The sequence below is a fragment of the Coregonus clupeaformis genome, unplaced genomic scaffold, assembly GCF_020615455.1.
Source record: "Coregonus clupeaformis isolate EN_2021a unplaced genomic scaffold, ASM2061545v1 scaf0871, whole genome shotgun sequence".
In the NCBI taxonomy this organism is placed as follows: Eukaryota; Metazoa; Chordata; class Actinopteri; order Salmoniformes; family Salmonidae; genus Coregonus; species Coregonus clupeaformis.
In genome coordinates, this window is record NW_025534325.1 from 112896 (window position 1) to 139269 (window position 26374).

At 42.8% G+C, this 26374-nt stretch overlaps 30 non-coding genes across 30 annotated transcripts; all 30 read left to right on the forward strand.

Annotated features, from left to right (window-relative positions):
* The first annotated feature begins 159 nt into the window (after positions 1–159).
* trnar-acg lies at positions 160–232 on the forward strand. The gene has a single exon. It is a non-coding gene; the product is annotated as a tRNA-Arg (tRNA).
* Positions 233–1692: 1460 nt separating this feature from the next.
* trnar-acg lies at positions 1693–1765 on the forward strand. The gene has a single exon. It is a non-coding gene; the product is annotated as a tRNA-Arg (tRNA).
* A 690-nt stretch (positions 1766–2455) lies between these two features.
* Positions 2456–2528, forward strand: trnar-acg. Its single transcript has one exon. It is a non-coding gene; the product is annotated as a tRNA-Arg (tRNA).
* A 692-nt stretch (positions 2529–3220) lies between these two features.
* trnar-acg lies at positions 3221–3293 on the forward strand. The gene has a single exon. It is a non-coding gene; the product is annotated as a tRNA-Arg (tRNA).
* A 691-nt stretch (positions 3294–3984) lies between these two features.
* trnar-acg lies at positions 3985–4057 on the forward strand. The gene has a single exon. It is a non-coding gene; the product is annotated as a tRNA-Arg (tRNA).
* Positions 4058–4749: 692 nt separating this feature from the next.
* On the forward strand, positions 4750–4822 carry trnar-acg. Its single transcript has one exon. It is a non-coding gene; the product is annotated as a tRNA-Arg (tRNA).
* A 691-nt stretch (positions 4823–5513) lies between these two features.
* trnar-acg lies at positions 5514–5586 on the forward strand. The gene has a single exon. It is a non-coding gene; the product is annotated as a tRNA-Arg (tRNA).
* A 692-nt stretch (positions 5587–6278) lies between these two features.
* trnar-acg lies at positions 6279–6351 on the forward strand. Its single transcript has one exon. It is a non-coding gene; the product is annotated as a tRNA-Arg (tRNA).
* A 690-nt stretch (positions 6352–7041) lies between these two features.
* trnar-acg lies at positions 7042–7114 on the forward strand. The gene has a single exon. It is a non-coding gene; the product is annotated as a tRNA-Arg (tRNA).
* Positions 7115–7806: 692 nt separating this feature from the next.
* Positions 7807–7879, forward strand: trnah-aug. Its single transcript has one exon. It is a non-coding gene; the product is annotated as a tRNA-His (tRNA).
* A 1451-nt stretch (positions 7880–9330) lies between these two features.
* Positions 9331–9403, forward strand: trnar-acg. The gene has a single exon. It is a non-coding gene; the product is annotated as a tRNA-Arg (tRNA).
* A 694-nt stretch (positions 9404–10097) lies between these two features.
* Positions 10098–10170, forward strand: trnar-acg. The gene has a single exon. It is a non-coding gene; the product is annotated as a tRNA-Arg (tRNA).
* A 684-nt stretch (positions 10171–10854) lies between these two features.
* On the forward strand, positions 10855–10927 carry trnar-acg. The gene has a single exon. It is a non-coding gene; the product is annotated as a tRNA-Arg (tRNA).
* A 1447-nt stretch (positions 10928–12374) lies between these two features.
* On the forward strand, positions 12375–12447 carry trnar-acg. Its single transcript has one exon. It is a non-coding gene; the product is annotated as a tRNA-Arg (tRNA).
* A 1459-nt stretch (positions 12448–13906) lies between these two features.
* Positions 13907–13979, forward strand: trnar-acg. Its single transcript has one exon. It is a non-coding gene; the product is annotated as a tRNA-Arg (tRNA).
* A 688-nt stretch (positions 13980–14667) lies between these two features.
* trnar-acg lies at positions 14668–14740 on the forward strand. The gene has a single exon. It is a non-coding gene; the product is annotated as a tRNA-Arg (tRNA).
* A 698-nt stretch (positions 14741–15438) lies between these two features.
* trnar-acg lies at positions 15439–15511 on the forward strand. The gene has a single exon. It is a non-coding gene; the product is annotated as a tRNA-Arg (tRNA).
* Positions 15512–16209: 698 nt separating this feature from the next.
* trnar-acg lies at positions 16210–16282 on the forward strand. The gene has a single exon. It is a non-coding gene; the product is annotated as a tRNA-Arg (tRNA).
* A 694-nt stretch (positions 16283–16976) lies between these two features.
* On the forward strand, positions 16977–17049 carry trnar-acg. The gene has a single exon. It is a non-coding gene; the product is annotated as a tRNA-Arg (tRNA).
* Positions 17050–17743: 694 nt separating this feature from the next.
* trnar-acg lies at positions 17744–17816 on the forward strand. Its single transcript has one exon. It is a non-coding gene; the product is annotated as a tRNA-Arg (tRNA).
* Positions 17817–18508: 692 nt separating this feature from the next.
* On the forward strand, positions 18509–18581 carry trnar-acg. Its single transcript has one exon. It is a non-coding gene; the product is annotated as a tRNA-Arg (tRNA).
* A 1473-nt stretch (positions 18582–20054) lies between these two features.
* Positions 20055–20127, forward strand: trnar-acg. The gene has a single exon. It is a non-coding gene; the product is annotated as a tRNA-Arg (tRNA).
* A 692-nt stretch (positions 20128–20819) lies between these two features.
* Positions 20820–20892, forward strand: trnar-acg. The gene has a single exon. It is a non-coding gene; the product is annotated as a tRNA-Arg (tRNA).
* Positions 20893–21592: 700 nt separating this feature from the next.
* Positions 21593–21665, forward strand: trnar-acg. Its single transcript has one exon. It is a non-coding gene; the product is annotated as a tRNA-Arg (tRNA).
* Positions 21666–22361: 696 nt separating this feature from the next.
* Positions 22362–22434, forward strand: trnar-acg. The gene has a single exon. It is a non-coding gene; the product is annotated as a tRNA-Arg (tRNA).
* Positions 22435–23127: 693 nt separating this feature from the next.
* On the forward strand, positions 23128–23200 carry trnar-acg. The gene has a single exon. It is a non-coding gene; the product is annotated as a tRNA-Arg (tRNA).
* A 694-nt stretch (positions 23201–23894) lies between these two features.
* On the forward strand, positions 23895–23967 carry trnar-acg. The gene has a single exon. It is a non-coding gene; the product is annotated as a tRNA-Arg (tRNA).
* Positions 23968–24659: 692 nt separating this feature from the next.
* On the forward strand, positions 24660–24732 carry trnar-acg. Its single transcript has one exon. It is a non-coding gene; the product is annotated as a tRNA-Arg (tRNA).
* A 693-nt stretch (positions 24733–25425) lies between these two features.
* trnar-acg lies at positions 25426–25498 on the forward strand. Its single transcript has one exon. It is a non-coding gene; the product is annotated as a tRNA-Arg (tRNA).
* Positions 25499–26190: 692 nt separating this feature from the next.
* trnar-acg lies at positions 26191–26263 on the forward strand. The gene has a single exon. It is a non-coding gene; the product is annotated as a tRNA-Arg (tRNA).
* The last annotated feature ends 111 nt before the right edge of the window (positions 26264–26374 follow it).

Here is a 26374-nt window from a genome sequence, read left to right on the forward strand (position 1 = left end):
CCCTAACCGGGTGCCTGTCCCAGATTAATCGAATCCCCTCAATGTCCACAAATTTGATGCGACCAATAACCATAATAACCAATCATATTGCTGTGCGCGTCCAAATATCCAAAATTTACCAATGAGAGTGGAGTTATGGTTGTCTAAAAAATAAGTGGAGGGCTTGTGGTGCAATGGATAACGCGTCTGACTACGGATCAGAAGATTCTAGGTTAGAATCCTGGCAAGCTCGTGTGTTTTGTCTGAGTGAGATTTGCAAATGAGCGATAGCTTGTGAATTTGTGCTGATTGTCTTTGCCTATATGTACCATTAATTTATAGCTCATATATACACCAGCAACAGTGAAGCGGAATCAAGGGGGATTCGATTATGCTGAGCCGCGGGGTTATCAGTCTATGACCCGTGACATGAATGGGCAAAAGAGGTTAGGGAGGAGCGCACTTCTCAAATCGAACAGTAGTCTAATCTGCGCCGCTCGGTCATGTTGTCAATAAGCCAGCATGGTGCGTCGTCCAGAAACGTTCAACATAAAATAAAAATTTTGAATTTTCAAACTAGTTTTCATTGGGAAGGCAGATAAAGCGTTTATATAAAATAAAATAAACAATTACTTTTGCATGTGGAAACACTGAATCCTACTCATTACTCGACATACTTAATTAAGTCACTTTTGTTTTGAGCCGACTTCGCCGTGGGCTTTGAACGGGGCTCACGCCCGATTCCAAAAAATAATATAATCAACTTTCACCCGGTGCAAAACACCCCTAACCGGGTGCCTGGCCCAGATTAATCGAATCCCCTCAATGTCCACAAATTTGATGCGACCAATAACCATAATAACCAATCATATTGCCGTGTGCGTCCAAATATCCAAAATTAACCAATGAGAGTGGAGTTATGGTTGTCTATAGAGTAAGTGGAGGGCTTGTGGCGCAATGGATAACGCGTCTGACTATGGATCAGAATTTTCTAGGTTCGACTCCTGGCAAGCTTGTGTGTTTTGTCTGTGTCTGAGTGAGATTTGGAAATGAGCGATAGCTTGTGAATTTGTGCTGAGTGTCTTTGCCTATATGCACCATTAATTTATAGCTCATAGCTCACCAGCAACGGTGAAGCGGAATCAACGGGCGGATTCGATTATGCTGAGCCGCGGTGTTATCAGTCTATGACCCATGACGTGAACGGGCAAAAGAGGTGAGGGAGGAGCGCACTTCTCAAAACGAACAGTAGTCTAATCTGCGCCGCTCGGTCTTGTTGTCAATAAGCCAGCATGGTGCGTCGTCCAGAAACGTTCAACATAAAATAAAATGTTATAATTTTCAAACTAGTTTTCATTGGGAAGGCAGATAAAGCGTTTATATAAAATAAAATAAACAATTACTTTTGCATGTGGAAACACTGAATCCTACTCATTACTCGACATACTTAATTACGTCACTTTTGTTTTGAGCCGACTTCGCCGTGGGCTTTGAACGGGGCTCACGCCCGATTCCAAAAAATAATGTAATCAACTTTCACCCTGTGCAAAACACCCCTAACCGGGTGCCTGGCCCAGATTAATCGAATCCCCTCAATGTCCACAAATTTGATGCGACCAATAACCATAATAACCAATCATATTGCCGTGCGCGTCCAAATATCCAAAATTAACCAATGAGAGTGCAGTTATGGTTGTCTGAAAAATAATTGGAGGGCTTGTGGCGCAATGGATAACGCGTCTGACTACGGATCAGAAGATTCTAGGTTCGACTCCTGGCAAGCTCGTGTGTTTTGTCTGAGTGAGATTTGGAAATGAGCGATAGCTTGTGAATTTGTGCTGATTGTCTTTGCCTATATGCACCATTAATTTATAGCTCATATATACACCAGCAACGGTGAAGCGGAATCAAGGGGGATTCGATTATGCTGAGCCGCGGGGTTATCAGTCTATGACCCGTGACATGAATGGGCAAAAGAGGTTAGGGAGGAGCGCACTTCTCAAAACGAACAGTAGTCTAATCTGCGCCGCTCGGTCATGTTGTCAATAAGCCAGCATGGTGCGTCGTCCAGAAACGTTCAACATAAAATCAAATGTTCTAATTTTCAAACTAGTTTTCATTGGGAAGGCAGATAAAGCGTTTATATAAAATAAAATAAACAATTACTTTTGCATGTGGAAACACTGAATCCTACTCATTACTCGACATACTTAATTACGTCACTTTTGTTTTGAGCCGACTTTGCCGTGGGCTTTGAACGGGGCTCACGCCCGATTCCAAAAAATAATGTAATCAACTTTCACCCGGTGCAAAACACCCCTAACCGGGTGCCTGGCCCAGATTAATCGAATCCCCTCAATGTCCACAAATTTGATGCGACCAATAACCATAATAACCAATCATATTGCTGTGCGCGTCCAAATATCCAAAATTTACCAATGAGAGTGGAGTTATGGTTGTCTAAAAAATAAGTGGAGGGCTTGTGGTGCAATGGATAACGCGTCTGACTACGGATCAGAAGATTCTAGGTTCGACTCCTGGCAAGCTCGTGTGTTTTGTCTGAGTGAGATTTGCAAATGAGCGATAGCTTGTGAATTTGTGCTGATTGTCTTTGCCTATATGCACCATTAATTTATAGCTCATATATACACCAGCAACGGTGAAGCGGAATCAACGGGCGGATTCGATTATGCTGAGCCGCGGGGTTATCAGTCTATGACCCGTGACATGAACGGGCAAAAGAGGTGAGGGAGGAGCGCACTTCTCAAATCGAACAGTAGTCTAATCTGCGCCGCTCGGTCATGTTGTCAATAAGACAGCATGGTGCGTCGTCCAGAAACGTTCAACATAAAATAAAATGTTATAATTTTCAAACTAGTTTTCATTGGGAAGGCAGATAAAGCGTTTATATAAAATAAAATAAACAATTACTTTTGCATGTGGAAACACTGAATCCTACTCATTACTCGACATACTTAATTACGTCACTTTTGTTTTGAGCCGACTTCGCCGTGGGCTTTGAACGGGGCTCACGCCCGAATCCAAAAAAAGTATGTAATCAACTTTCACCCGGTGCAAAACACCCCTAACCGGGTGCCTGGCCCAGATTAATCGAATCCCCTCAATGTCCGCAAATTTGATGCGACCAATAACCATAATAACCAATCATATTGCCGTGCGCGTCCAAATATCCAAAATTAACCAATGAGAGTGGAGTTTTGGTTGTCTAAAAATAAGTGGAGGGCTTGTGGCGCAATGGATAACGCGTCTGACTACGGATCAGAAGATTCTAGGTTCGACTCCTGGCAAGCTCGTGTGTTTTGTCTGAGTGAGATTTGCAAATGAGCGATAGCTTGTGAATTTGTGCTGATTGTCTTTGCCTATATGCACCATTAATTTATAGCTCATATATACACCAGCAACGGTGAAGCGGAATCAAGGGGGGATTCGATTATGCTGAGCCGCGGGGTTATCAGTCTATGACCCGTGACATGAATGGGCAAAAGAGGTTAGGGAGGAGCGCACTTCTCAAAACGAACAGTAGTCTAATCTGCGCCGCTCGGTCATGTTGTCAATAAGCCAGCATGGTGCGTCGTCCAGAAACGTTCAACATAAAATAAAATGTTATAATTTTCAAACTAGTTTTCATTGGGAAGGCAGATAAAGCGTTTATATAAAATAAAATAAACAATTACTTTTGCATGTGGAAACACTGAATCCTACTCATTACTCGACATACTTAATTACGTCACTTTTGTTTTGAGCTGACTTTGCCGTGGGCTTTGAACGGGGCTCACGCCCGATTCCAAAAAATAATGTAATCAACTTTCACCCGGTGCAAAACACCCCTAACCGGGTGCCTGGCCCAGATTAATCGAATCCCCTCAATGTCCACAAATTTGATGCGACCAATAACCATAATAACCAATCATATTGCTGTGCGCGTCCAAATATCCAAAATGTACCAATGAGAGTGGAGTTATGGTTGTCTAAAAAATAAGTGGAGGGCTTGTGGTGCAATGGATAACGCGTCTGACTACGGATCAGAAGATTCTAGGTTCGACTCCTGGCAAGCTCGTGTGTTTTGTCTGAGTGAGATTTGGAAATGAGCGATAGCTTGTGAATTTGTGCTGAGTGTCTTTGCCTATATGCACCATTAATTTATAGCTCATATATACACCAGCAACGGTGAAGCGGAATCAACGGGCGGATTCGATTATGCTGAGCCGCGGTGTTATCAGTCTATGACCCATGACGTGAACGGTCAAAAGAGGTGAGGGAGGAGCGCACTTCTCAAATCGAACAGTAGTCTAATCTGCGCCGCTCGGTCTTGTTGTCAATAAGACAGCATGGTGCGTCGTCCAGAAACGTTCAACATAAAATAAAATGTTATAATTTTCAAACTAGTTTTCATTGGGAAGGCAGATAAAGCGTTTATATAAAATAAAATAAACAATTACTTTTGCATGTGGAAACACTGAATCCTACTCATTACTCGACATACTTAATTTCGTCACTTTTGTTTTGAGCCGACTTCGCCGTGGGCTTTGAACGGGGCTCACGCCCGAATCCAAAAAAGTATGTAATCAACTTTCACCCGGTGCAAAACATCCCTAACCGGGTGCCTGGCCCAGGTTAATCGAATCCCCTCAATGTCCACAAATTTGATGCGACCAATAACCATAATAACCAATCATATTGCTGTGCGCGTCCAAATATCCAAAATTTACCAATGAGAGTGGAGTTATGGTTGTCTAAAAAATAAGTGGAGGGCTTGTGGTGCAATGGATAACGCGTCTGACTACGGATCAGAAGATTCTAGGTTAGAATCCTGGCAAGCTCGTGTGTTTTGTCTGAGTGAGATTTGGAAATGAGCGATAGCTTGTGAATTTGTGCTGAGTGTCTTTGCCTATATGCACCATTAATTTATAGCTCATATATACACCAGCAACGGTGAAGCGGAATCAAGGGGGGATTCGATTATGCTGAGCCGCGGGGTTATCAGTCTATGACCCGTGACATGAATGGGCAAAAGAGGTTAGGGAGGAGCGCACTTCTCAAATCGAACAGTAGTCTAATCTGCGCCGCTCGGTCATGTTGTCAATAAGCCAGCATGGTGCGTCGTCCAGAAACGTTCAACATAAAATAAAATTTTTGAATTTTCAAACTAGTTTTCATTGGGAAGGCAGATAAAGCGTTTATATAAAATAAAATAAACAATTACTTTTGCATGTGGAAACACTGAATCCTACTCATTACTCGACATACTTAATTAAGTCACTTTTGTTTTGAGCCGACTTCGCCGTGGGCTTTGAACGGGGCTCACGCCCGATTCCAAAAAATAATGTAATCAACTTTCACCCGGTGCAAAACACCCCTAACCGGGTGCCTGGCCCAGATTAATCGAATCCCCTCAATGTCCACAAATTTGATGCGACCAATAACCATAATAACCAATCATATTGCCGTGTGCGTCCAAATATCCAAAATTAACCAATGAGAGTGGAGTTATGGTTGTCTATAGAATAAGTGGAGGGCTTGTGGCGCAATGGATAACGCGTCTGACTACGGATCAGAAGATTCTAGGTTCGACTCCTGGCAAGCTCGTGTGTTTTGTCTGAGTGAGATTTGGAAATGAGCGATAGCTTGTGAATTTGTGCTGAGTGTCTTTGCCTATATGCACCATTAATTTATAGCTCATATATACACCAGCAACGGTGAAGCGGAATCAACGGGCGGATTCGATTATGCTGAGCCGCGGTGTTATCAGTCTATGACCCATGACGTGAACGGTCAAAAGAGGTGAGGGAGGAGCGCACTTCTCAAATCGAACAGTAGTCTAATCTGCGCCGCTCGGTCTTGTTGTCAATAAGACAGCATGGTGCGTCGTCCAGAAACGTTCAACATAAAATAAAATGTTATAATTTTCAAACTAGTTTTCATTGGGAAGGCAGATAAAGCGTTTATATAAAATAAAATAAACAATTACTTTTGCATGTGGAAACACTGAATCCTACTCATTACTCGACATACTTAATTACGTCACTTTTGTTTTGAGCCGACTTCGCCGTGGGTTTTGAACGGGGCTCACGCCCGAATCCAAAAAAGTATGTAATCAACTTTCACCCGGTGCAAAACATCCCTAACCGGGTGCCTGTCCCAGATTAATCGAATCCCCTCAATGTCCACAAATTTGATGCGACCAATAACCATAATAACCAATCATATTGCTGTGCGCGTCCAAATATCCAAAATTTACCAATGAGAGTGGAGTTATGGTTGTCTAAAAAATAAGTGGAGGGCTTGTGGTGCAATGGATAACGCGTCTGACTACGGATCAGAAGATTCTAGGTTCGACTCCTGGCAAGCTCGTGTGTTTTGTCTGAGTGAGATTTGCAAATGAGCGATAGCTTGTGAATTTGTGCTGATTGTCTTTGCCTATATGCACCATTAATTTATAGCTCATATATACACCAGCAACAGTGAAGCGGAATCAAGGGGGATTCGATTATGCTGAGCCGCGGGGTTATCAGTCTATGACCCGTGACATGAATGGGCAAAAGAGGTTAGGGAGGAGCGCACTTCTCAAATCGAACAGTAGTCTAATCTGCGCCGCTCGGTCGTGTTGTCAATAAGCCAGCATGGTGCGTCGTCCAGAAACGTTCAACATAAAATAAAATTTTTGAATTTTCAAACTAGTTTTCATTGGGAAGGCAGATAAAGCGTTTATATAAAATAAAATAAACAATTACTTTTGCATGTGGAAACACTGAATCCTACTCATTACTCGACATACTTAATTAAGTCACTTTTGTTTTGAGCCGACTTCGCCGTGGGCTTTGAACGGGGCTCACGCCCGAATCCAAAAAATTATGTAATCAACTTTCACCCGGTGCAAAACACCCCTAACCGGGTGCCTGGCCCAGATTAATCGAATCCCCTCAATGTCCACAAATTTGATGCGACCAATAACCATAATAACCAATCATATTGCCGTGTGCGTCCAAATATCCAAAATTAACCAATGAGAGTGGAGTTATGGTTGTCTATAGAATAAGTGGAGGGCATGTGGCTCAATGGATAAAGCGTCTGACTACGGATCAGAAGATTCTAGGTTCGACTCCTGGCAAGCTCGTGTGTTTTGTCTGAGTGAGATTTGCAAATGAGCGATAGCTTGTGAATTTGTGCTGATTGTCTTTGCCTATATACACCATTAATTTATAGCTCATATATACACCAGCAACGGTGAAGCGGAATCAACGGGCGGATTCGATTATGCTGAGCCGCGGTGTTATCAGTCTATGACCCATGACGTGAACGGTCAAAAGAGGTGAGGGAGGAGCGCACTTCTCAAATCGAACAGTAGTCTAATCTGCGCAGCTCGGTCATGTTGTCAATAAGCCAGCATGGTGCGTCGTCCAGAAACGTTCAACATAAAATAAAATTTTTGAATTTTCAAACTAGTTTTCATTGGGAAGGCAGATAAAGCGTTTATATAAAATAAAATAAACAATTACTTTTGCATGTGGAAACACTGAATCCTACTCATTACTCGACATACTTAATTACGTCACTTTTGTTTTGAACCGACTTCTCCGTGGGCTTTGAACGGGGCTCACGCCCGATTCCAAAAAATTATTTAATCAACTTTCACCCGGTGCAAAACACCCCTAACCGGGTGCCTGGCCCAGATTAATCGAATCCCCTCAATGTCCACAAATTTGATGCGACCAATAACCATAATAACCAATCATATTGCCGTGTGCGTCCAAATATCCAAAATTAACCAATGAGAGTGGAGTTATGGTTGTCTATAGAGTAAGTGGAGGGCTTGTGGCGCAATGGATAACGCGTCTGACTATGGATCAGAATTTTCTAGGTTCGACTCCTGGCAAGCTCGTGTGTTTTGTCTGAGTGAGATTTGGAAATGAGCGATAGCTTGTGAATTTGTGCTGAGTGTCTTTGCCTATATGCACCATTAATTTATAGCTCATATATACACCAGCAACGGTGAAGCGGAATCAACGGGCGGATTCGATTATGCTGAGCCGCGGTGTTATCAGTCTATGACCCATGACGTGAACGGTCAAAAGAGGTGAGGGAGGAGCGCACTTCTCAAATCGAACAGTAGTCTAATCTGCGCCGCTCGGTCGTGTTGTCAATAAGCCAGCATGGTGCGTCGTCCAGAAACGTTCAACATAAAATAAAATTTTTGAATTTTCAAACTAGTTTTCATTGGGAAGGCAGATAAAGCGTTTATATAAAATAAAATAAACAATTACTTTTGCATGTGGAAACACTGAATCCTACTCATTACTCGACATACTTAATTACGTCACTTTTGTTTTGAGCCGACTTCTCCGTGGGCTTTGAACGGGGCTCACGCCCGATTCCAAAAAATTATTTAATCAACTTTCACCCGGTGCAAAACACCCCTAACCGGGTGCCTGGCCCAGATTAATCGAATCCCCTCAATGTCCGCAAATTTGATGCGACCAATAACCATAATAACCAATCATATATTGCTGTGCGCGTCCAAATATCCAAAATTAACCAATGAGAGTGGAGTTATGGTTGTCTATAAAATAAGTGGAGGGCTTGTGGCGCAATGGATAACGCGTCTGACTACGGATCAGAAGATTCTATGTTCGACTCCTGGCAAGCTCGTGTGTTTTGTCTGAGTGAGATTTGGAAATGAGCGATAGCTTGTGAATTTGTGCTGAGTGTCTTTGCCTATATGCACCATTAATTTATAGCTCATATATACACCAGCAACGGTGAAGCGGAATCAACGGGCGGATTCGATTATGCTGAGCCGCGGTGTTATCAGTCTATGACCCGTGACATGAATGGGCAAAAGAGGTTAGGGAGGAGCGCACTTCTCAAATCGAACAGTAGTCTAATCTGCGCCGCTCGGTCTTGTTGTCAATAAGACAGCATGGTGCGTCGTCCAGAAACGTTCAACATAAAATAAAATGTTATAATTTTCAAACTAGTTTTCATTGGGAAGGCAGATAAAGCGTTTATATAAAATAAAATAAACAATTACTTTTGCATGTGGAAACACTGAATCCTACTCATTACTCGACATACTTAATTACGTCACTTTTGTTTTGAGCCGACTTCTCCGTGGGCTTTGAACGGGGCTCACGCCCGATTCCAAAAAATTATTTAATCAACTTTCACCCGGTGCAAAACACCCCTAACCGGGTGCCTGGCCCAGATTAATCGAATCCCCTCAATGTCCACAAATTTGATGCGACCAATAACCATAATAACCAATCATATTGCCGTGTGCGTCCAAATATCCAAAATTAACCAATGAGAGTGGTTGTCTATAGAATAAGTGGAGGGCTTGTGGCGCAATGGATAACGCGTCTGACTACGGATCAGAAGATTCTAGGTTCGACTCCTGGCAAGCTCGTGTGTTTTGTCTGAGTGAGATTTGGAAATGAGCGATAGCTTGTGAATTTGTGCTGAGTGTCTTTGCCTATATGCACCATTAATTTATAGCTCATATATACACCAGCAACGGTGAAGCGGAATCAACGGGCGGATTCGATTATGCTGAGCCGCGGTGTTATCAGTCTATGACCCATGACGTGAACGGGCAAAAGAGGTGAGGGAGGAGCGCACTTCTCAAATCGAACAGTAGTCTAATCTGCGCCGCTCGGTCATGTTGTCAATAAGCCAGCATGGTGCGTCGTCCAGAAATGTTCAACATAAAATAAAATTTTCGAATTTTCAAACTAGTTTTCATTGGGAAGGCAGATAAAGCGTTTATATAAAATAAAATAAACAATTACTTTTGCATGTGGAAACACTGAATCCTACTCATTACTCGACATATTTAATTACGTCACTTTTGTTTTGAGCCGACTTCGCCGTGGGCTTTGAACGGGGCTCACGCCCGAATCCCAAAAATAATGTAATCAACTTTCACCCGGTGCAAAACATCCCTAACCGGGTGCCTGGCCCAGATTAATCGAATCCCCTCAATGTCCGCAAATTTGATGCGACCAATAACCATAATAACCAATCATATATTGCTGTGCGCGTCCAAATATCCAAAATTAACCAATGAGAGTGGAGTTATGGTTATCAAAAAAATAAGTGTAGGGCTTGTGGCGCAATGGATAACGCGTCTGACTACGGATCAGAAGATTCTAGGTTCGACTCCTGGCAAGCTCGTGTGTTTTGTCTGAGTGAGATTTGCAAATGAGCGATAGCTTGTGAATTTGTGCTGATTGTCTATGCACCATTAATTTATAGCTCATATATACACCAGCAACGGTGAAGCGGAATCAAGGGGGATTCGATTATGCTGAGCCGCGGGGTTATCAGTCTATGACCCGTGACATGAATGGGCAAAAGAGGTTAGGGAGGAGCGCACTTCTCAAAACGAACAGTAGTCTAATCTGCGCCGCTCGGTCATGTTGTCAATAAGCCAGCATGGTGCGTCGTCCAGAAACGTTCAACATAAAATAAAATGTTATAATTTTCAAACTAGTTTTCATTGGGAAGGCAGATAAAGCGTTTATATAAAATAAAATAAACAATTACTTTTGCATGTGGAAACACTGAATCCTACTCATTACTCGACATACTTAATTACGTCACTTTTGTTTTGAGCCGACTTCGCCGTGGGCTTTGAACGGGGCTCACGCCCGATTCCAAAAAATAATGTAATCAACTTTCACCCGGTGCAAAACACCCCTAACCGGGTGCCTGGCCCAGATTAATCGAATCCCCTCAATGTCCGCAAATTTGATGCGACCAATAACCATAATAACCAATCATATATTGCTGTGCGCGTCCAAATATCCAAAATTAACCAATGAGAGTGGAGTTATGGTTATCAAAAAAATAAGTGTAGGGCTTGTGGCGCAATGGATAACGCGTCTGACTACGGATCAGAAGATTCTAGGTTCGACTCCTGGCAAGCTCGTGTGTTTTGTCTGAGTGAGATTTGCAAATGAGCGATAGCTTGTGAATTTGTGCTGATTGTCTATGCACCGTTAATTTATAGCTCATATATACACCAGCAACGGTGAAGCGGAATCAAGGGGGATTAGATTATGCTGAGCCGCGGGGTTATCAGTCTATGACCCGTGACATGAATGGGCAAAAGAGGTTAGGGAGGAGCGCACTTCTCAAAACGAACAGTAGTCTAATCTGCGCCGCTCGGTCATGTTGTCAATAAGCCAGCATGGTGCGTCGTCCAGAAACGTTCAACATAAAATCAAATTTTCGAATTTTCAAACTAGTTTTCATTGGGAAGGCAGATAAAGCGTTTATATAAAATAAAATAAACATTACTTTTGCATGTGGAAACACTGAATCCTACTCATTACTCGACATATTTAATTACGTCACTTTTGTTTTGAGCCGACTTCGCCGTGGGCTTTGAACGGGGCTCACGCCCGAATCCCAAAAATAATGTAATCAACTTTCACCCGGTGCAAAACATCCCTAACCGGGTGCCTGGCCCAGATTAATCGAATCCCCTCAATGTCCGCAAATTTGATGCGACCAATAACCATGATAACCAATCATATATTGCTGTGTGCGTCCAAATATCCAAAATTAACCAATGAGAGTGGAGTTATGGTTGTCTATAGAATAAGTGGAGGGCTTGTGGCGCAATGGATAACGCGTCTGACTACGGATCAGAAGATTCTAGGTTAGACTTCTGGCAAGCTCGTGTGTTTTGTCTGAGTGAGATTTGGAAATGAGCGATAGCTTGTGAATTTGTGCTGAGTGTCTTTGCCTATATGCACCATTAATTTATAGCTCATATATACACCAGCAACGGTGAAGCGGAATCAAGGGGGATTCGATTATGCTGAGCCGCGGGGTTATCAGTCTATGACCCGTGACATGAATGGGCAAAAGAGGTTAGGGAGGAGCGCAATTCTCAAAACGAACAGTAGTCTAATCTGCGCCGCTCGGTCATGTTGTCAATAAGCCAGCATGGTGCGTCGTCCAGAAACGTTCAACATAAAATAAAATGTTATAATTTTCAAACTAGTTTTCATTGGGAAGGCAGATAAAGCGTTTATATAAAATAAAATAAACAATTACTTTTGCATGTGGAAACACTGAATCCTACTCATTACTCGACATACTTAATTTCGTCACTTTTGTTTTGAGCCGACTTCGCCGTGGGCTTTGAACGGGGCTCACGCCCGAATCCAAAAATAATGTAATCAACTTTCACCCGGTGCAAAACACCCCTAACCGGGTGCCTGGCCCAGATTAATCGAATCCCCTCAATGTCCGCAAATTTGATGCGACCAATAACCATAATAACCAATCATATATTGCTGTGCGCGTCCAAATATCCAAAATTAACCAATGAGAGTGGAGTTATGGTTGTCTAAAAAATAAGTGGAGGGCTTGTGGCGCAATGGATAACGCGTCTGACTACGGATCAGAAGATTCTAGGTTCGACTCCTGGCAAGCTCGTGTGTTTTGTCTGAGTGAGATTTGCAAATGAGCGATAGCTTGTGAATTTGTGCTGATTGTCTTTGCCTATATGCACCATTAATTTATAGCTCATATATACACCAGCAACGGTGAAGCGGAATCAAGGGGGATTCGATTATGCTGAGCCGCGGGGTTATCAGTCTATGACCCGTGACATGAATGGGCAAAAGAGGTTAGGGAGGAGCGCACTTCTCAAAACGAACAGTAGTCTAATCTGCGCCGCTCGGTCATGTTGTCAATAAGCCAGCATGGTGCGTCGTCCAGAAACGTTCAACATAAAATCAAATTTTCGAATTTTCAAACTAGTTTTCATTGGGAAGGCAGATAAAGCGTTTATATAAAATAAAATAAACAATTACTTTTGCATGTGGAAACACTGAATCCTACTCATTACTCGACATACTTAATTACGTCACTTTTGTTTTGAGCCGACTTCGCCGTGGGCTTTGAACGGGGCTCACGCCCGAATCCAAAAAATAATGTAATCAACTTTCACCCGGTGCAAAACACCCCTAACCGGGTGCCTGGCCCAGATTAATCGAATCCCCTCAATGTCCGCAAATTTGATGCGACCAATAACCATAATAACCAATCATATATTGCTGTGCGCGTCCAAATATCCAAAATTAACCAATGAGAGTGGAGTTATGGTTGTCTATAGAATAAGTGGAGGGCTTGTGGCGCAATGGATAACGCGTCTGACTACGGATCAGAAGATTCTAGGTTAGACTTCTGGCAAGCTCGTGTGTTTTGTCTGAGTGAGATTTGGAAATGAGCGATAGCTTGTGAATTTGTGCTGATTGTCTTTGCCTATATGCACCATTAATTTATAGCTCATATATACACCAGCAACGGTGAAGCGGAATCAAGGGGGGATTCGATTATGCTGAGCCGCGGGGTTATCAGTCTATGACCCGTGACATGAATGGGCAAAAGAGGTTAGGGAGGAGCGCACTTCTCAAAACGAACAGTAGTCTAATCTGCGCCGCTCGGTCATGTTGTCAATAAGCCAGCATGGTGCGTCGTCCAGAAACGTTCAACATAAAATAAAATGTTATAATTTTCAAACTAGTTTTCATTGGGAAGGCAGATAAAGCGTTTATATAAAATAAAATAAACAATTACTTTTGCATGTGGAAACACTGAATCATACTCATTACTCGACATACTTAATTTCGTCACTTTTGTTTTGAGCCGACTTCGCCGTGGGCTTTGAACGGGGCTCACGCCCGAATCCAAAAAAATTATGTAATCAACTTTCACCCGGTGCAAAACATCCCTAACCGGGTGCCTGGCCCAGATTAATCGAATCCCCTCAATGTCCGCAAATTTGATGCGACCAATAACCATAATAACCAATCATATATTGCTGTGCGCGTCCAAATATCCAAAATTAACCAATGAGAGTGGAGTTATGGTTGTCTCTAAAATAAGTGGAGGGCTTGTGGCGCAATGGATAACGCGTCTGACTACGGATCAGAAGATTCTAGGTTCGACTCCTGGCAAGCTCGTGTGTTTTGTCTGAGTGAGATTTGGAAATGAGCGATAGCTTGTGAATTTGTGCTGAGTGTCTTTGCCTATATGCACCATTAATTTATAGCTCATATATACACCAGCAACGGTGAAGCGGAATCAAGGGGGGATTCGATTATGCTGAGCCGCGGGGTTATCAGTCTATGACCCGTGACATGAATGGGCAAAAGAGGTTAGGGAGGAGCGCACTTCTCAAAACGAACAGTAGTCTAATCTGCGCCGCTCGGTCATGTTGTCAATAAGCCAGCATGGTGCGTCGTCCAGAAACGTTCAACATAAAATAAAATGTTATAATTTTCAAACTAGTTTTCATTGGGAAGGCAGATAAAGCGTTTATATAAAATAAAATAAACAATTACTTTTGCATGTGGAAACACTGAATCCTACTCATTACTCGACATACTTAATTACGTCACTTTTGTTTTGAGCCGACTTCGCCGTGGGCTTTGAACGGGGCTCACGCCCGATTCCAAAAAATTATGTAATCAACATTCACCCGGTGCAAAACACCCCTAACCGGGTGCCTGGCCCAGATTAATCGAATCCCCTCAATGTCCGCAAATTTGATGCGACCAATAACCATAATAACCAATCATATATTGCTGTGCGCGTCCAAATATCCAAAATTATCCAATGAGAGTGGAGTTATGGTTGCATATAACTGGAGGGCTTGTGGCGCAATGGATAACGTGTCTGACTACGGATCAGAAGATTCTAGGTTCGACTCCTGGCAAGCTTGTGTGTTTTGTCTGTGTCTGAGTGAGATTTGGAAATGAGCGATAGCTTGTGAATTTGTGCTGATTGTCTTTGCCTATATGCACCATTAATTTATAGCTCATATATACACCAGCAACGGTGAAGCGGAATCAAGGGGGGATTCGATTATGCTGAGCCGCGGGGTTATCAGTCTATGACCCGTGACATGAATGGGCAAAAGAGGTTAGGGAGGAGCGCACTTCTCAAAACGAACAGTAGTCTAATCTGCGCCGCTCGGTCATGTTGTCAATAAGCCAGCATGGTGCGTCGTCCAGAAACGTTCAACATAAAATAAAATTTCGAATTTTCAAACTAGTTTTCATTGGGAAGGCAGATAAAGCGTTTATATAAAATAAAATAAACAATTACTTTTGCATGTGGAAACACTGAATCCTACTCATTACTCGACATACTTAATTACGTCACTTTTGTTTTGAGCCGACTTCGCCGTGGGCTTTGAACGGGGCTCACGCCCGATTCCAAAAAATAATGTAATCAACTTTCACCCGGTGCAAAACATCCCTAACCGGGTGCCTGGCCCAGATTAATCGAATCCCCTCAATGTCCGCAAATTTGATGCGACCAATAACCATAATAACCAATCATATATTGCTGTGCGCGTCCAAATATCCAAAATTAACCAATGAGAGTGGAGTTATGGTTGTCTCTAAAATAAGTGGAGGGCTTGTGGCGCAATGGATAACGCGTCTGACTACGGATCAGAAGATTCTAGGTTCGACTCCTGGCAAGCTCGTGTGTTTTGTCTGTGTCTGAGTGAGATTTGGAAATGAGCGATAGCTTGTGAATTTGTGCTGAGTGTCTTTGCCTATATGCACCATTAATTTATAGCTCATATATACACCAGCAACGGTGAAGCGGAATCAAGGGGGATTCGATTATGCTGAGCCGCGGGGTTATCAGTCTATGACCCGTGACATGAATGGGCAAAAGAGGTTAGGGAGGAGCGCACTTCTCAAAACGAACAGTAGTCTAATCTGCGCCGCTCGGTCATGTTGTCAATAAGCCAGCATGGTGCGTCGTCCAGAAACGTTCAACATAAAATAAAATGTTATAATTTTCAAACTAGTTTTCATTGGGAAGGCAGATAAAGCGTTTATATAAAATAAAATAAACAATTACTTTTGCATGTGGAAACACTGAATCCTACTCATTACTCGACATACTTAATTTCGTCACTTTTGTTTTGAGCCGACTTCGCCGTGGGCTTTGAACGGGGCTCACGCCCGAATCCAAAAAATTATGTAATCAACTTTCACCCGGTGCAAAACATCCCTAACCGGGTGCCTGGCCCAGATTAATCGAATCCCCTCAATGTCCGCAAATTTGATGCGACCAATAACCATAATAACCAATCATATATTGCTGTGCGCGTCCAAATATCCAAAATTAACCAATGAGAGTGGAGTTATGGTTGTCTATGGAATAAGTGGAGGGCTTGTGGCGCAATGGATAACGCGTCTGACTACGAATCAGAAGATTCTAGGTTCGACTCCTGGCAAGCTAGTGTGTTTTGTCTGAGTGAGATTTGGAAATGAGCGATAGCTTGTGAATTTGTGCTGAGTGTCTTTGCCTATATGCACCATTAATTTATAGCTCATATATACACCAGCAACGGTGAAGCGGAATCAAGGGGGGATTCGATTATGCTGAGCCGCGGGGTTATCAGTCTATGACCCGTGACGTGAATGGGCAAAAGAGGTTAGGGAGGAGCGCACTTCTCAAAACGAACAGTAGTCTAATCTGCGCCGCTCGGTCATGTTGTCAATAAGCCAGCATGGTGCGTCGTCCAGAAACGTTCAACATAAAATAAAATGTTATAATTTTCAAACTAGTTTTCATTGGGAAGGCAGATAAAGCGTTTATATAAAATAAAATAAACAATTACTTTTGCATGTGGAAACACTGAATCCTACTCATTACTCGACATACTTAATTACGTCACTTTTGTTTTGAGCCGACTTCGCCGTGGGCTTTGAACGGGGCTCACGCCCGATTCCAAAAAATAATGTAATCAACTTTCACCCGGTGCAAAACATCCCCTAACCGGGTGCCTGGCCCAGATTAATCGAATCCCCTCAATGTCCGCAAATTTGATGCGACCAATAACCATAATAACCAATCATATATTGCTGTGCGCGTCCAAATATCCAAAATTAACCAATGAGAGTGGAGTTATGGTTGTCTATAGAATAAGTGTAGGGCTTGTGGCGCAATGGATAACGCGTCTGACTACGGATCAGAAGATTCTAGGTTCGACTCCTGGCAAGCTCGTGTGTTTTGTCTGAGTGAGATTTGCAAATGAGCGATAGCTTGTGAATTTGTGCTGAGTGTCTTTGCCTATATGCACCATTAATTTATAGCTCATATATACACCAGCAACGGTGAAGCGGAATCAACGGGCGGATTCGATTATGCTGAGCCGCGGTGTTATCAGTCTATGACCCGTGACGTGAATGGGCAAAAGAGGTGAGGGAGGAGCGCACTTCTCAAATCGAACAGTAGTCTAATCTGCGCCGCTCGGTCATGTTGTCAATAAGCCAGCATGGTGCGTCGTCCAGAAACGTTCAACATAAAATAAAATGTTATAATTTTCAAACTAGTTTTCATTGGGAAGGCAGATAAAGCGTTTATATAAAATAAAATAAACAATTACTTTTGCATGTGGAAACACTGAATCCTACTCATTACTCGACATACTTAATTACGTCACTTTTGTTTTGAGCCGACTTCGCCGTGGGCTTTGAACGGGGCTCACGCCCGAATCCAAAAAATTATGTAATCAACTTTCACCCGGTGCAAAACATCCCTAACCGGGTGCCTGGCCCAGATTAATCGAATCCCCTCAATGTCCGCAAATTTGATGCGACCAATAACCATAATAACCAATCATATATTGCTGTGCGCGTCCAAATATCCAAAATTAACCAATGAGAGTGGAGTTATGGTTATCAAAAAAATAAGTGTAGGGCTTGTGGCGCAATGGATAACGCGTCTGACTACGGATCAGAAGATTCTAGGTTCGACTCCTGGCAAGCTCGTGTGTTTTGTCTGAGTGAGATTTGCAAATGAGCGATAGCTTGTGAATTTGTGCTGATTGTCTTTGCCTATATGCACCATTAATTTATAGCTCATATATACACCAGCAACGGTGAAGCGGAATCAAGGGGGATTCGATTATGCTGAGCCGCGGGGTTATCAGTCTATGACCCGTGACATGAATGGGCAAAAGAGGTTAGGGAGGAGCGCACTTCTCAAAACGAACAGTAGTCTAATCTGCGCCGCTCGGTCATGTTGTCAATAAGCCAGCATGGTGCGTCGTCCAGAAACGTTCAACATAAAATAAAATTTATAATTTTCAAACTAGTTTTCATTGGGAAGGCAGATAAAGCGTTTATATAAAATAAAATAAACAATTACTTTTGCATGTGGAAACACTGAATCCTACTCATTACTCGACATACTTAATTACGTCACTTTTGTTTTGAGCCGACTTCGCCGTGGGCTTTGAACGGGGCTCACGCCCGATTCCAAAAAAATAATGTAATCAACTTTCACCCGGTGCAAAACATCCCTAACCGGGTGCCTGGCCCAGATTAATCGAATCCCCTCAATGTCCGCAAATTTGATGCGACCAATAACCATGATAACCAATCATATATTGCTGTGTGCGTCCAAATATCCAAAATTAACCAATGAGAGTGGAGTTATGGTTGTCTATAGAATAAGTGGAGGGCTTGTGGCGCAATGGATAACGCGTCTGACTACGGATCAGAAGATTCTAGGTTCGACTCCTGGCAAGCTCGTGTGTTTTGTCTGTGTCTGAGTGAGATTTGGAAATGAGCGATAACTTGTGAATTTGTGCTGAGTGTCTTTGCCTATATGCACCATTAATTTATAGCTCATATATACACCAGCAACGGTGAAGCGGAATCAACGGGCGGATTCGATTATGCTGAGCCGCGGTGTTATCAGTCTATGACCCGTGACATGAATGGGCAAAAGAGGTTAGGGAGGAGCGCACTTCTCAAAACGAACAGTAGTCTAATCTGCGCCGCTCGGTCATGTTGTCAATAAGCCAGCATGGTGCGTCGTCCAGAAACGTTCAACATAAAATAAAATGTTATAATTTTCAAACTAGTTTTCATTGGGAAGGCAGATAAAGCGTTTATATAAAATAAAATAAACAATTACTTTTGCATGTGGAAACACTGAATCCTACTCATTACTCGACATACTTAATTACGTCACTTTTGTTTTGAGCCGACTTTCGCCGTGGGCTTTGAACGGGGCTCACGCCCGATTCCAAAAAAATAATGTAATCAACTTTCACCCGGTGCAAAACATCCCTAACCGGGTGCCTGGCCCAGATTAATCGAATCCCCTCAATGTCCGCAAATTTGATGCGACCAATAACCATAATAACCAATCATATATTGCTGTGCGCGTCCAAATATCCAAAATTAACCAATGAGAGTGGAGTTATGGTTGTCTAAAGAATAAGTGGAGGGCTTGTGGCGCAATGGATAACGCTGCCTGACTACGGATCAGAAGATTCTAGGTTCGACTCCTGGCAAGCTCGTGTGTTTTTGTCTGAGTGAGATTTGCAAATGAGCGATAGCTTGTGAATTTGTGCTGAGTGTCTTTGCCTATATGCACCATTAATTTATAGCTCATATATACACCAGCAACGGTGAAGCGGAATCAAGGGGGGATTCGATTATGCTGAGCCGCGGGGTTATCAGTCTATGACCCGTGACGTGAATGGGCAAAAGAGGTGAGGGAGGAGCGCACTTCTCAAAACGAACAGTAGTCTAATCTGCGCCGCTCGGTCATGTTGTCAATAAGCCAGCATGGTGCGTCGTCCAGAAACGTTCAACATAAAATAAAATGTTATAATTTTCAAACTAGTTTTCATTGGGAAGGCAGATAAAGCGTTTATATAAAATAAAATAAACAATTACTTTTGCATGTGGAAACACTGAATCCTACTCATTACTCGACATACTTAATTTACGTCACTTTTGTTTTGAGCCGACTTCGCCGTGGGCTTTGAACGGGGCTCACGCCCGAATCCAAAAAAATAATGTAATCAACTTTCACCCGGTGCAAAACATCCCTAACCGGGTGCCTGGCCCAGATTAATCGAATCCCCTCAATGTCCGCAAATTTGATGCGACCAATAACCATAATAACCAATCATATATTGCTGTGCGCGTCCAAATATCCAAAATTAACCAATGAGAGTGGAGTTATGGTTGTCTATAAAAATAAGTGGAGGGCTTGTGGCGCAATGGATAACGCGTCTGACTACGGATCAGAAGATTCTAGGTTCGACTCCTGGCAAGCTCGTGTGTTTTGTCTGAGTGAGATTTGGAAATGAGCGATAGCTTGTGAATTTGTGCTGAGTGTCTTTGCCTATATGCACCATTAATTTATAGCTCATATATACACCAGCAACGGTGAAGCGGAATCAAGGGGGATTCGATTATGCTGAGCCGCGGGGTTATCAGTCTATGACCCGTGACATGAATGGGCAAAAGAGGTTAGGGAGGAGCGCACTTCTCAAAACGAACAGTAGTCTAATCTGCGCCGCTCGGTCATGTTGTCAATAAGCCAGCATGGTGCGTCGTCCAGAAACGTTCAACATAAAATAAAATTTTATAATTTTCAAACTAGTTTTCATTGGGAAGGCAGATAAAGCGTTTATATAAAATAAAATAAACAATTACTTTTGCATGTGGAAACACTGAATCCTACTCATTACTCGACATACTTAATTACGTCACTTTTGTTTTCAGCCGACTTCGCCGTGGGCTTTGAACGGGGCTCACGCCCGATTCCAAAAAATAATGTAATCAACTTTCACCCGGTGCAAAACACCCCTAACCGGGTGCCTGGCCCAGATTAATCGAATCCCCTCAATGTCCGCAAATTTGATGCGACCAATAACCATAATAACCAATCATATATTGCTGTGCGCGTCCAAATATCCAAAATTAACCAATGAGAGTGGAGTTATGGTTGTCTAAAAAATAAGTGGAGGGCTTGTGGCGCAATGGATAACGCGTCTGACTACGGATCAGAAGATTCTAGGTTCGACTCCTGGCAAGCTCGTGTGTTTTGTCTGTGTCTGAGTGAGATTTGCAAATGAGCGATAGCTTGTGAATTTGTGCTGATTGTCTTTGCCTATATGCACCATTAATTTATAGCTCATATATACACCAGCAACGGTGAAGCGGAATCAAGGGGGATTCGATTATGCTGAGCCGCGGGGTTATCAGTCTATGACCCGTGACATGAATGGGCAAAAGAGGTTAGGGAGGAGCGCACTTCTCAAAACGAACAGTAGTCTAATCTGCGCCGCTCGGTCATGTTGTCAATAAGCCAGCATGGTGCGTCGTCCAGAAACGTTCAACATAAAATAAAATTTTATAATTTTCAAACTAGTTTTCATTGGGAAGGCAGATAAAGCGTTTATATAAAATAAAATAAACAATTACTTTTGCATGTGGAAACACTGAATCCTACTCATTACTCGACATACTTAATTTACGTCACTTTTGTTTTGAGCCGACTTCGACGTGGGCTTTGAACGGGGCTCACGCCCGAATCCAAAAAATTATGTAATCAACTTTCACCCGGTGCAAAACATCCCTAACCGGGTGCCTGGCCCAGATTAATCGAATCCCCTCAATGTCCGCAAATTTGATGCGACCAATAACCATAATAACCAATCATATATTGCTGTGCGCGTCCAAATATCCAAAATTAACCAATGAGAGTGGAGTTATGGTTGTCTATAGAAATAAGTGGAGGGCTTGTGGCGCAATGGATAACGCGCCTGACTACGGATCAGAAGATTCTAGGTTCGACTCCTGGCAAGCTCGTGTGTTTTGTGTCTGAGTGAGATTTGGAAATGAGCGATAGCTTGTGAATTTGTGCTGAGTGTCTTTGCCTATATGCACCATTAATTTATAGCTCATATATACACCAGCAACGGTGAAGCGGAATCAAGGGCGGATTCGATTATGCTGAGCCGCGGTGTTATCAGTCTATGACCCGTGACGTGAATGGGCAAAAGAGGTGAGGGAGGAGCGCACTTCTCAAAACGAACAGTAGTCTAATCTGCGCCGCTCGGTCATGTTGTCAATAAGCCAGCATGGTGCGTCGTCCAGAAACGTTCAACATAAAATAAAATGTTATAATTTTCAAACTAGTTTTCATTGGGAAGGCAGATAAAGCGTTTATATAAAATAAAATAAACAATTACTTTTGCATGTGGAAACACTGAATCCTACTCATTACTCGACATACTTAATTACGTCACTTTTGTTTTGAGCCGACTTCGCCGTGGGCTTTGAACGGGGCTCACGCCCGAATCCAAAAAAATAATGTAATCAACTTTCACCCGGTGCAAAACACCCCTAACCGGGTGCCTGGCCCAGATTAATCGAATCCCCTCAATGTCCGCAAATTTGATGCGACCAATAACCATAATAACCAATCATATATTGCTGTGCGCGTCCAAATATCCAAAATTAACCAATGAGAGTGGAGTTATGGTTGTCTATAGAATAAGTGGAGGGCTTGTGGCGCAATGGATAACGCGTCTGACTACGGATCAGAAGATTCTAGGTTCGACTCCTGGCAAGCTCGTGTGTTTTGTCTGAGTGAGATTTGCAAATGAGCGATAGCTTGTGAATTTGTGCTGAGTGTCTTTGCCTATATGCACCATTAATTTATAGCTCATATATACACCAGCAACGGTGAAGCGGAATCAAGGGGGATTCGATTATGCTGAGCCGCGGGGTTATCAGTCTATGACCCGTGACATGAATGGGCAAAAGAGGTGAGGGAGGAGCGCACTTCTCAAAACGAACAGTAGTCTAATCTGCGCCGCTCGGTCATGTTGTCAATAAGCCAGCATGGTGCGTCGTCCAGAAACGTTCAACATAAAATAAAATTTATCAATTTTCAAACTAGTTTTCATTGGGAAGGCAGATAAAGCGTTTATATAAAATAAAATAAACAATTACTTTTGCATGTGGAAACACTGAATCCTACTCATTACTCGACATACTTAATTACGTCACTTTTGTTTTGAGCCGACTTCGCCGTGGGCTTTGAACGGGGCTCACGCCCGATTCCAAAAAAATTATGTAATCAACTTTCACCCGGTGCAAAACATCCCTAACCGGGTGCCTGGCCCAGATTAATCGAATCCCCTCAATGTCCGCAAATTTGATGCGACCAATAACCATAATAACCAATCATATATTGCTGTGCGCGTCCAAATATCCAAAATTAACCAATGAGAGTGGAGTTATGGTTGTCTATAGCAAAAGTGTAGGGCTTGTGGCGCAATGGATAACGCGTCTGAATACGGATCAGAAGATTCTAGGTTCGACTCCTGGCAAGCTCGTATGTTTTGTCTGAGTGAGATTTGGAAATGAGCGATAGCTTGTGAATTTGTGCTGAGTGTCTTTGCCTATATGCACCATTAATTTATAGCTCATATATACACCAGCAACGGTGAAGCGGAATCAACGGGGGGATTCGATTATGCTGAGCCGCGGGGTTATCAGTCTATGACCCGTGACATGAATGGGCAAAAGAGGTTAGGGAGGAGCGCACTTCTCAAAACGAACAGTAGTCTAATCTGCGCCGCTCGGTCATGTTGTCAATAAGCCAGCATGGTGCGTCGTCCAGAAACGTTCAACATAAAATAAAATGTTATAATTTTCAAACTAGTTTTCATTGGGAAGGCAGATAAAGCGTTTATATAAAATAAAATAAACAATTACTTTTGCATGTGGAAACACTGAATCCTACTCATTACTCGACATACTTAATTACGTCACTTTTGTTTTGAGCCGACTTCGCCGTGGGCTTTGAACGGGGCTCACGCCCGAATCCAAAAAATAATGTAATCAACTTTCACCCGGTGCAAAACATCCCTAACCGGGTGCCTGGCCCAGATTAATCGAATCCCCTCAATGTCCGCAAATTTGATGCGACCAATAACCATAATAACCAATCATATATTGCTGTGCGCGTCCAAATATCCAAAATTAACCAATGAGAGTGGAGTTATGGTTGTCTAAAAAATAAGTGGAGGGCTTGTGGCGCAATGGATAACGCGTCTGACTACGGATCAGAAGATTCTAGGTTCGACTCCTGGCAAGCTCGTGTGTTTTGTCTGAGTGAGATTTGCAAATGAGCGATAGCTTGTGAATTTGTGCTGAGTGTCTTTGCCTATATGCACCATTAATTTATAGCTCATATATACACCAGCAACGGTGAAGCGGAATCAAGGGGATTAGATTATGCTGAGCCGCGGTGTTATCAGTCTATGACCCGTGACATGAATGGGCAAAAGAGGTTAGGGAGGAGCGCACTTCTCAAAACGAACAGTAGTCTAATCTGCGCCGCTCGGTCATGTTGTCAATAAGCCAGCATGGTGCGTCGTCCAGAAACGTTCAACATAAAATAAAATGTTATAATTTTCAAACTAGTTTTCATTGGGAAGGCAGATAAAGCGTTTATATAAAATAAAATAAACAATTACTTTTGCATGTGGAAACACTGAATCCTACTCATTACTCGACATACTTAATTACGTCACTTTTGTTTTGAGCCGACTTCGCCGTGGGCTTTGAACGGGGCTCACGCCCGATTCCAAAAAATAATGTAATCAACTTTCACCCGGTGCAAAACATCCCTAACCGGGTGCCTGGCCCAGATTAATCGAATCCCCTCAATGTCCGCAAATTTGATGCGACCAATAACCATAATAACCAATCATATATTGCTGTGCGCGTCCAAATATCCAAAATTAACCAATGAGAGTGGAGTTATGGTTGTCTATAGAAATAAGTGGAGGGCTTGTGGCGCAATGGATAACGCGTCTGACTACGGATCAGAAGATTCTAGGTTCGACTTCTGGCAAGCTCGTGTGTTTTTGTCTGAGTGAGATTTGCAAATGAGCGATAGCTTGTGAATTTGTGCTGAGTGTCTTTGCCTATATGCACCATTAATTTATAGCTCATATATACACCAGCAACGGTGAAGCGGAATCAAGGGGGATTCGATTATGCTGAGCCGCGGGGTTATCAGTCTATGACCCATGACGTGAACGGGCAAAAGAGGTGAGGGAGGAGCGCACTTCTCAAATCGAACAGTAGTCTAATCTGCGCCGCTCGGTCTTGTTGTCAATAAGCCAGCATGGTGCGTCGTCCAGAAACGTTCAACATAAAATAAAATGTTATAATTTTCAAACTAGTTTTCATTGGGAAGGCAGATAAAGCGTTTATATAAAATAAAATAAACAATTACTTTTGCATGTGGAAACACTGAATCCTACTCATTACTCGACATACTTAATTACGTCACTTTTGTTTTGAGCCGACTTCGCCGTGGGCTTTGAACGGGGCTCACGCCCGAATCCAAAAAATAATGTAATCAACTTTCACCCGGTGCAAAACATCCCTAACCGGGTGCCTGGCCCAGATTAATCGAATCCCCTCAATGTCCGCAAATTTGATGCGACCAATAACCATAATAACCAATCATATATTGCTGTGCGCGTCCAAATATCCAAAATTAACCAATGAGAGTGGAGTTATGGTTGTCTATAGCAAAAGTGTAGGGCTTGTGGCGCAATGGATAACGCGTCTGACTACGGATCAGAAGATTCTAGGTTCGACTCCTGGCAAGCTCGTGTGTTTTGTCTGTGTCTGAGTGAGATTTGCAAATGAGCGATAGCTTGTGAATTTGTGCTGATTGTCTATGCACCATTAATTTATAGCTCATATATACACCAGCAACGGTGAAGCGGAATCAAGGGGGATTCGATTATGCTGAGCCGCGGGGTTATCAGTCTATGACCCGTGACATGAATGGGCAAAAGAGGTTAGGGAGGAGCGCACTTCTCAAAACGAACAGTAGTCTAATCTGCGCCGCTCGGTCATGTTGTCAATAAGCCAGCATGGTGCGTCGTCCAGAAACGTTCAACATAAAATAAAATGTTATAATTTTCAAACTAGTTTTCATTGGGAAGGCAGATAAAGCGTTTATATAAAATAAAATAAACAATTACTTTTGCATGTGGAAACACTGAATCCTACTCATTACTCGACATACTTAATTTACGTCACTTTTGTTTTGAGCCGACTTCGCCGTGGGCTTTGAACGGGGCTCACGCCCGAATCCCAAAAAATAATGTAATCAACTTTCACCCGGTGCAAAACATCCCTAACCGGGTGCCTGGCCCAGATTAATCGAATCCCCTCAATGTCCGCAAATTTGATGCGACCAATAACCATAATAACCAATCATATATTGCTGTGCGCGTCCAAATATCCAAAATTAACCAATGAGAGTGGAGTTATGGTTGTCTCTAAAATAAGTGGAGGGCTTGTGGCGCAATGGATAACGCGTCTGACTACGGATCAGAAGATTCTAGGTTCGACTTCTGGCAAGCTCGTGTGTTTTGTCTGAGTGAGATTTGCAAATGAGCGATAGCTTGTGAATTTGTGCTGAGTGTCTTTGCCTATATGCACCATTAATTTATAGCTCATATATACACCAGCAACGG